The sequence below is a fragment of the Nyctereutes procyonoides genome, unplaced genomic scaffold, assembly GCF_905146905.1.
Source record: "Nyctereutes procyonoides isolate TBG_1078 unplaced genomic scaffold, NYPRO_anot_genome, whole genome shotgun sequence".
Classification (NCBI taxonomy): domain Eukaryota; kingdom Metazoa; phylum Chordata; class Mammalia; order Carnivora; family Canidae; genus Nyctereutes; species Nyctereutes procyonoides.
In genome coordinates this window covers 52,683,395-52,693,230 of record NW_026575043.1, presented here as the reverse complement: position 1 = coordinate 52,693,230, position 9,836 = coordinate 52,683,395, and positions in this window count along the sequence as shown.

Sequence of the window (9,836 nt, the reverse complement as noted above, 5' to 3'; positions counted from 1 at the left end):
TCCACTCCAGGAATACTAGCCTTTACTACTCCGCCAGCATGCAAACCATGCTCCTGCCCCAGGGCCTTTGTTCTTTCTGTTTGCTCTGCCTGGTATGATCTGCTCCAGATAACTTGGTGGTTCATTCACTTCATTCATTCAGATCTTTGTTCAAATTCGCCTTCTTAAGAAACTGCCCTTGACCCTACCTTGTCACCCTCGATTTTTCTTACTCTTCTTTTCTCTCTGTTTTCCATAACTACTGATTTCTTATGGACTTAACTTGTTTCTTTACTGTGGAGGAAGGAAAGAACAGTTACGGAGGTAAGTCTAACACAGACATTAGTCAAAGGAAAATCAAGGTGCTGCTAGCTAAAGAAGAAGGTAGACACTCAAATCAACATAGTCCACTAATAGCACCTGCTATGTTCAAAGTGCTCTGGGTTTGTGTTTTCATATAAGACATTCTTATTATTAAATTAATTAAGAACTGCGTATGCCTTCCCCTTCCCCCACAAATGGCACTGCTCTCTAACCCAACCTCCTTTCCCAGATCTTTGCAGCTTTGCCTGGACTGTCGAAGTGCCTTGTGATTTCTGGGAAATCAGTGGCCTTGGGACCCAAGATAAAGCCATGAGAGCCTCTCCCTCCCAAAACCTGAACCATGAATGTAGACCAACATCAGAGATATTGTAGGTTTGGTTCCAGGCCACTACAATAAAGCAAATCACAATAAAGTGAGTCAAGTGAATTTTTTGGTTTCCCAGTGCGTATAAAAGTCATGTTTATGCTGTATCTATTAAGTGTGTGATAGCATTTTGCCTAAAAAACAAAGGACACAACTTTAATTAAAAAATACTTTCTTGCTAAAAAATGCTAACCTTCATCTGAGCCTTCAGTGAGTCATAATCACCGATCACTGATCACCACACCAAATATGATGATAATAAAAAAGTTTGAAATATTGCAAGAATTGTCCAAATGTGACACAGAGATTCAAAGTTACCAAATGCTGTCGGAAACATGGCGCCACTAGACTCGCTTGATGTAGGGTCGCCACAAACCTTCAATTTGTAACAAACGCGTGATCTGCAACGCTCCATAAAGCAAGCACGATTAAACGAGGTTATGCTGTATGTGCAGGAGACACATACGGAAAGCAGTTGGAATCAATTCATCTCAAAGGCTATACCCTCAGGATACCTCCTTATTAGTTCTTGCTCTCTAGATATTGGAAGCTTCCTGCTTTCTGTTTGTTCTCCATATGTTGTTCAGTTTTTCTTTCAAATCACTGGAATAACCTGTATCCTTGCAATAAATTGTTTAGGTTAGCCCGAGTCACTGAATGATGGAGCAGAGCGCTCCTTATGTACTTACTCATTTGCTATCATTCAAGCTGCTGCTACAGATCCTAAATATTTCCTGGTCAGTTTCTAGTCTGGAAGACGAAGCCACCCAGCCAGGGAGTCTGATGAGAGAAAGGATTTAATATAGGTCAGTAGTTACAGAAGTGTTGGAAGAGCAGTGAGGTCAAACAGGCATGGAAGACAACTCTGAGATCAGCAAGAGTGGGAAGCCACTTCAGCTCCAGGAGACAACGAGGGAGGAGATGGTGTCACCAGAGTCCAGTAGCTGGGGCTGCCCTGGCAGGGAGTTAGGACCTTGAAGGAACTGAGAAAGCTAGAGCCATGTAGGAAATACAGCCACTGCCCAGAGAGGTCCCTCGAGTCAGAGAGAGCAGAGTGGCGCGTGGGAGAATGAGCTTAGCCTCTCCGACCATCCCATCCTCCAATACACTAGTGTCCCTCCCACAAGAGGCTCCCCCATTGGCTGAACCTAGCCAGAGACGGGGGACACTGGGAACAGTAGTTTGCAGTAGTCAGCCATCTGCTATCAGAAGTCACTGGCCACCTAAGGCATGAGTGGTCCCCTGTATGATCTGACTTCCTTAACACCCTTGTTGGCTTCCAACATGGCGTCCAAAGGAGCAAACTCAGTGGAGGAAAGAAACAGACACGTTCTACCATTGTGCTGCCCGGCACATCCTGCCTTCCACCAGAGTCTCAATGTGGGTATTTTACAGTCTTCAGTCTGGGCGAATGGTCTGGCCACCACTCCCCTCCTTCCACTCCCATAAAGTCCACCAGCCCTGCTGGTAACCAAAGGCCTGGCGTTGGCTGTGACCCAAATAACTGGAGGAGACTCAAGTCCACTCAGAGCTCTGGGCAGTGCCAGGGCAGCAGAAACCAAGGCCTGTTCCCGTCTTGGGTTTGATGAATTTTCTAACAGTTACTTCTACCCTGAGAATTAAAAACTAATGTTTGTGCAGCCCAGCCCATTAGCGTGCTTCGCTGGTGACGGAGCTCCCTCCACCTCTCCGCCGCAGGCCTGCCTTCCCGAGTTCCAGCCAGAGCTCTTGCTAACATGCTCTCTGAAAGTCATTTTTGGACCTGAAATGAGGAAGTGGGGCCAAAGCTCACTTTGTGGAAAGATTTTATTTCCATCTGAGTCCACTTCAAGGAACAGCGAGGGATTAGTTTTGTTAGCTTTTTACCTCCAAAAAAAAAAAAAAATTGCTGGGACTTCTCGAAGCAGATTTATGGAACTGCTCAGCAATCACATTTCAAACTATGGAGACCAGGAGCCCTTTCTTTGGGGATGACTCCAAATTGGCTGGCACCACGAAATATAGGCTAAATGGAAAACATTCAGCAAGGCTGGCTTGGGGCGATCTATTCCGAGGCAGGTCTACAGAACTTGGTGCAGGGCCACTGGGGCCCAGCTACTTCCCCAGATGCTGGGCAAAGACAATCCAAGGAGACCACTCGAACTCAGCTAATAAGCAGGTATGAGAAGGAAAGTGAGGATTGAGGGATGTCCCCCCAGTTCTGTTCCTGAGACCAGTGGCTCCCAAACTTGAGGGCGCACTCAGTGCTCTGGGCATCCTGTTAGAATGCAGATGCTCATTCAGCAGGTGTGGGCTGAGCTCTGATGTTCTGCGTGCCCAACAGGCCCAGATGCTGTGACTGCTGGCGCTGCTGGGCCAGGAAGCACACTTGGAACAGCAGGGACCTAGATTGTGGTCTACAGAGTAGGGTGTGTGGAATCATCCTCTGGGATTGAGGGTGAGCACATCAGAACTTCTGCTAATACTCACTCCTCTCATTTCTGATCTTTGCACATAGAGTATTTATAATAGATTTAACTGAATAGTACACGGACATGTGTATGTGTATGTATATGATATTTATATATATATATGGATGGATATATATTTATATATAGTATATGGAATATATAGAGATATATATACATATATATCTGCTCAAGGCTCTTTTTTACTTATGACTTAAAAATAACCTCATTGGCTTTAGGTACCTTGGCTCAGCCAGTCTCCCCCAAATTCACATCTGACGGGTTCCAAAGAAAACTTCACCAGCGCCCAGGGAAGCCAGAACACGTGCTTTGTCAACAGTGGGGCCAATGGAGATGTCCCCCGGGTGTGTTTTTCTGGAACTGTTGTGTCTGAGACCTTGGCTATATATATATACATATATATTCATTCCATCCTCACTTTTTTAGATGGATGGGAATATATAATTAAAAGTGTAAGTTTGGAGACCTCTGACAAAATCCACAGACTGTACTTCTTCAGACTTTCAGAGAGAAGCTTTCTCTCTCTCTTAAAAAACTGGGCTTCCTGCATGGAGCCTGCTTCTCCCTCTGCCTATGTCTCTTAAGAAGAGAAAGAGAGAGAGAGCACGTAAGGGTGGGAGAGGCACAAAGAGAGAGAGAGAGAGAATTTTAAGCAGGCTCCATACCCAGCATGCAGCCCAACACAGGGCTCAATCCCACAACCCTGAGATCATGACCTAAGCCAAAATCAAGAGTTGACTTAACCAACCAAGCCAACCCGGCGCCCTGAGAGAATCTTTATGATATACAAGCACCTTCTTCAAGTTTGTCCTGTAATCCAAAGCCACTTTTATATGAATGGGACCTACTCATTGAGCATGCATTATATGCCAGACACTGTGCTAGGCATTTTACCCTATCAGGCAAAGAGTATCATGCTTATTTTACAGATAAAGAAACTGGGGTACAGACAGGGGAAGTGACTCACCCCTGTTCCCTTATCTACCCACCAGCAGAGATTCAAACAATGTGGATGCAAACAACTCAGAGATTCACCAGTTTGATTCCAACAGACCAAATACGAGCTAAGGCAATAAGCCGTCCTTCCCAGTGGGCCATTGCTAAGCAGGGGTGCTGCGAGATCCGGCAATGCGGTGCCTGAGCACAGACTTCCTGACCTCTATCATTCCAACTAAACAGCTGGAGGCCTGGGCTTCCCACACCCACAGCGGCTTCTCGGGGACACACGGGCAGAGCTCGCAGAGCCGCTGCGCACTGAGCTTCGCCATCTCTCGTGGCTATCTCAAGGTCTCTGAGAGATAAAAGCCATGTGCAGTCTGCGCTTAGGATTTTGAGTTCCTGTCTTGTCTGTTTTCTTTTGGAAATAAATTCCTCTTTTCCTATAAGAACTTGCTCTGTGGCAGACACCAGGCTCAACTTCTTATGTGCATTATCTCAGTTCATGCCCACAGAAACTATGAGAAGATGCAATTACCATGAATTGGTCAATAAATTGAGACTTTGACAGGTAAGTTACATGCCAGGGGTTGGGTGAGGGGCAGTTTTAGTGCCAGCATTGATTCTAGGCAGATCTAATTCAAAACCTGGGTTTTGGGGGCACCTGGGTGGCTCAATGGTTGAGCATCTGCCTTTGGCTCAGGTTGTGATCCTGGAGTCCTGGGCTCAAGTCCCACATCGGGCTCCCCACAAGGGAATGTGTCACAACCGGTGAGGGGTGTGTCTCTCGTGAATAAATAAATAAAATCTTAAAAAAAAAAAAGCCCGAGTTTTGAAGCTATATGGGCTCCGTCTTGCCCGTTGGATTCTGAGCCCTTCCTTGGTCCTTTTTTTTTTTTTCCCTTCCTTGGTCCTACATTGATGCTAATAGGTTCATTTTTCTGACGCCCAGCCAGGTTAGAGGAAAGAGAAAGGACCCATCATACCTCACACCTCAACTCTGCATACTTACCTGGGACTCAGGCAAGTGCCGGCCCAGGTCTCACACACAACACTTGCAAGAAAACTACCCCGGGGACGTCTCTGTTGGCTCTGCTGTTGACAAAGCAGGTGTTTTGGCTTCCCTAAGCACTGGTGAAGTTTTCTTTGGAACTCGTCAGATGTGAATTTGGGAGAGACTGGTGAAGCCAAGGTGCCTAAAGCCGGTGAGGTTATTTTTAAGTCATAAGTCAAAAAGAGCCTTGAGCAGAAATGTTCTCACCTGCCACAGAATTGAGCTTGGGTGTCTTCCTCTGCCGATGGTGCCCAAGGGAGACTCTGGGGCTGCTCAGACATGGAACGGTGTGCATTAGTGTGTGTGCGTGAATGAACATGTTTGCGTGTGTGAGTGTGAACACATTTGAGTGTGCAGATGAGAGAGTGTGTGCTTAAAGGTGAGTTTTGTTGGGACACCTGGGTGACTCAGTGGTTGAGTATCTGCCTTTGGCTCAGGCCATGATCCTGGGGTCCAGGGATCGAGTCCTGCATCGGGCTCCCCACAGTGAGCCTGCTTCTCCCTCTGCCTATGGCTCTGCCTCTCTCTGTGTTTCCCTCATGAATAAATAAGTAACATCTTTAAGAAAAAAAAAAGCTGAGCCTGTTGGCAGATTCAGATTCACAATTTGGGGTAAAAGAGGCAACAGTTCTCCTCTGCACCCTTAGGAAATGTTACTGGTCTCCTACACACACTTGAACGTGTGACACCTTCTTCTGGGAATGTCCTAAGGCATATGAGCTAACCATGACAACTATGGTCACAGCTCTATTTGTATTCAAACCAGAGAGGAGATAGCATCATGTCAAGCATTAACACCAGGATTAAAGTTGGATGACCCTGGGTTCGAATCCCAACTATCCCACTCCCTCAGCTGTGACAGTGGGTAAGTCACCTATCCGTCTGCCCATCTACAGGGTGGCTATAGAACCCGCTTCATCAGGTTGTTGCAGGGATTAAACAAGATAATGTCATAAAGCGCCCTATATGGTGCCTGTCATGTAGTAAACATGCACTGAAGGCTGGTGTTGAAAATAATAACAATGAATCTGGGCAGTGTAAAGGAGTAGAAAAGGTTCTAGGATCGTGGTGGAGCAGGGACAGGAGACAGAACATCTACCTGGAGAGAGAAGCTGCCAGAGAAGGGGAAGGGAAGTCCCCAGGAAGGATGGGTTGGGACTCTGTAGCAGTCAGCGTTCCGATGACATTCCCAGGCAGGAAACACTCATATGGGGCAACGGACAGTTTACCAAAGGGGTTATTTATAAAGATGAGGCAGGATTAAGGAAACCAGGGAGGGGTGGAAAGCACCCAGGGACTAGTGACATCGGGAAGCTGTCACTATCACTAGTCCTGAAGGAGCAAAAGGAGGGAATATCAGAGCCCAAAGAGAAATCAAGAAAAGGGGACATCTCCTGATGACCGCTGGGGCTTTGGTCCAGACACCGCCAGTCTTAGACCACCTCACCGGGAAGGAGCCCGGGGAAGAAAGACCCTGACTGCATGGCCCACCATCCCTTGCATCTCCTACTGGTGTCTCCCATTGTCTGAATCCAGCCAGAAGCCAGAGACAAGGAGTCCACTGATGGAGTCTATGCAGCTCAGCTGCTTAGGGGGAGCAGGGTAGAGAGCAGACTCCTGCCATATAGACCTAGCCGAATAACATATCCTGTTGAATTGCATTCTGCCCTTAGTCAAAGAAACCTAGAATAAGCAAGATAGAGATTTATCTTGTCTCATACAAAAATACTCCAGGGGCAGGTAGGGCCACCAGGTCATGTTTGTACAAGGACCACCACTCGCAGCATAATCCGTGAGTTGCACCCCTCCTGGAGCTAAGTAACCAGGGCTAATGGGTGACCCTGTGACATCACCAGTCCCTCTGGCTCGTGTCTTTTTGCTCGCCGATCCTTGGCACTATTTTTCATCCTCACTGTTGCAGCCATGATCACAGGTGGCCACTGCAGCTCCGCCATCATAGCAGGAAGAGGGAGAAAAGAAAGATGGACAAGATAGAAGGACAAAAACTCTCTGGAAGCTCCCCTAAATAACTGCTGCTTATATCTATCCCATTTAACACTCCTATCTGCATGGAGTGCTTCCAACTACCATTTCTTTTTGAAGCAGCATAATGCTGCTTCCAGAAACCAGAAGACTTTTCCTAGAGAATAAAAAGAAAATGGTTATCAGCCCTGCCTCAGTTAAGTACTGATTGGAAGTCAGAAGACCTGGGTTCTAGTCTCCACATGGACCCTAGCTGGCTAGGCCATCTTGGGCAGCGTACTGTTGATTCTATGGATTCCCACAACAGGTTCCTTCCTCATGCTGATGTACCTCATGCCCGACTACTTTAGGTCCTGGCACACTCCTAGGCAGTTTGGTTTCACTACTGCCCATCCCCTTCATGTAGCAGGATGGAAGAAGGGTAATGAAGCATATGCCTTCAGTCTTCTCTGGCAACAGGCAATATCATTGAATGCTTACAGCCAGTTAGCAACAGACAGATCTGCATCTGCACGCAGGTGCCATCATTATTAGCTGCGTAGCCTTTGGCAAGTCTATTCGATTTCTCTGCACCTCAGTTTCCTCTTCCATAAAGTGAGGCTGACAAAATTCTCGCCTCGTAGAGCTGTGGGGGAATGGAATGTGTAAAATTCTTAGTACGTGACAAGAACACATGAAATGATAGCTCTGAGTGCTATAGAGCATCCATCCCTCCTCCTTGCCAGGAACATGTGTGGCTGGCAGATCTTCAGCCTGAGAACAGCAGTAAGAAAGAAGGGGATCCCCTCACTGGCTAACAGGATGCTGGAAAGTGTGAACAGCTGCCAGTAGGCTGTGAGGCTCCTCACACCCCATTGGCTAAGTGATGGAGAGTGAGCAATTTCTGACCTGGAACGTGAAGCCTGCATGTTGAAATGTCCCCAAATGCTCTGAAGAATGTAAATGCATGTTTGTTAGAGAAACATTTTCCAAGTTTTTTTTAATTACAGGATTTGTCAGAACCTTTCATATGCTAATGCTATTTCCACCTCTTCCATGGGAATGGGAGGGGGAAGTATCACACACAGTATGCCAGATGTATTTGCCTAACAAACCCCTTTTTCTTTTTTTTAAAATAAATTTATTTTTTATTGGGTTCAATTTGCCAACATACAGAATAACACCCAGTGCTCATCCCGTCAAGTGCCCACCTCGGTGCCCATCACCCAGTAACCCCCACCCCCTGCCCACCTCCCCTTCCACCACCCCTAGTTCTTTTCCCAGAGTTAGGAGTCTTTCATGTTCTGTCTCCTTTTCTGATATTTCCCACACATTTCCTCTCCCTTCCCTTATATTCCCTTTCACTATTATTCATATTCCCCAAATGAATGAGAACATACACTGTCCTTCTCCGATTGACTTACTTCACTCAGCATAATACCCTCCAGTTCCATCCACGTCGAAGCAAATGGTGCAAACCCCTTTTTCTAATAGTAGCAGTGAAAGCAATAACAGTAATAGCAATAGATATTTATCTACTTACAATGTGTTAGATCTTATGCTAAATGTTCCACATTATGTAACAGTCAGCTCATATTGGGATGATGTTGCATAATGAACAACCCCCCACCCCCAAATCTGGCTTACACAAATAACATTCTTTCTCACTTACTGGCCTGTGGTGAGTTCCTGTCCTTTGCTTCAGGCTGTGGGTTGAATTCAATTCTGTTCTTTGGGTCTATAACTCTGGGACCCCAGTTAAAGCTTCATCAACTACCCAAGGGTTGCTATTCTCATGGTTCCAGGCAGGAGCAAATAAGAAGAAATCAAAACTGTATATAAACCTATACATGAGGTCTCGGATAGAGCACATGTTACCTCCTTTGGCCAAAGTAAGCTGCGTGGCCAGACCCATAGTCAAGGGAATAAGGATGTATATCCCCAAAACGGTAAACCAGAGCAAGGGTGGAGAAGAAGGAAGGATTCTAAGCAAACAATACAGTCAATAACTACTGTCTGTGTGCACTGCCTCATCTAATTCTCACGACAGCTGTGGGCAATATTTATATCATTTGATAGGTTGAAAACATTCAAAACAAGTAATCATTTGACAAGAAGGAAGAAAGACAAAAAACTAAAGCTTAGAGGTTAAACAGCTTGTTGGAGGTCATACAGTCCTTGATGCCAGATGTAGGACTTGAACTATCTGAGTCCTGACCCTGGCTCTTAACCTTTGGGCTAGCTATAGAAATTTCTTTTGACTCTAATGTTCCTTAATTTCACATTTCCTGTAGTACATCTGCCACATTCACACATATTCATTTTCAATGCAATGAAATGTTTTATGATGCTGGGGCCCAGAAGCTCACCTATAAGCTGGCCGTATTTATGTAAATACTTATATTATAAATATTACATGAGCCCTGTTCTTAATTTACTACAAAACCCAAGGTTGTCATCCTTAGAACTTTGTCTCCCACAGGGAGAAATTGCACTCAGTGATGAAACAAGGAAATGGGAATTTATGGATGCAGTAGATACCGTAAGGAGTCCACCCAGATGCTCTCAGCACACATTCTTCCCATGTATTCAGATGGATTCCTAGCACCAGCATTTGCAATTCCACCTAAGAGCTTCCCCTGGCCTTGGCTCACAGGGTGGACCGGCAGTTGTAGGAGGTGGAACCTCCTGAAGTAGCCCTCAGAGAGTGACAGATGGGATTTGGAGGGTACAGACTCCAACTTTTGTC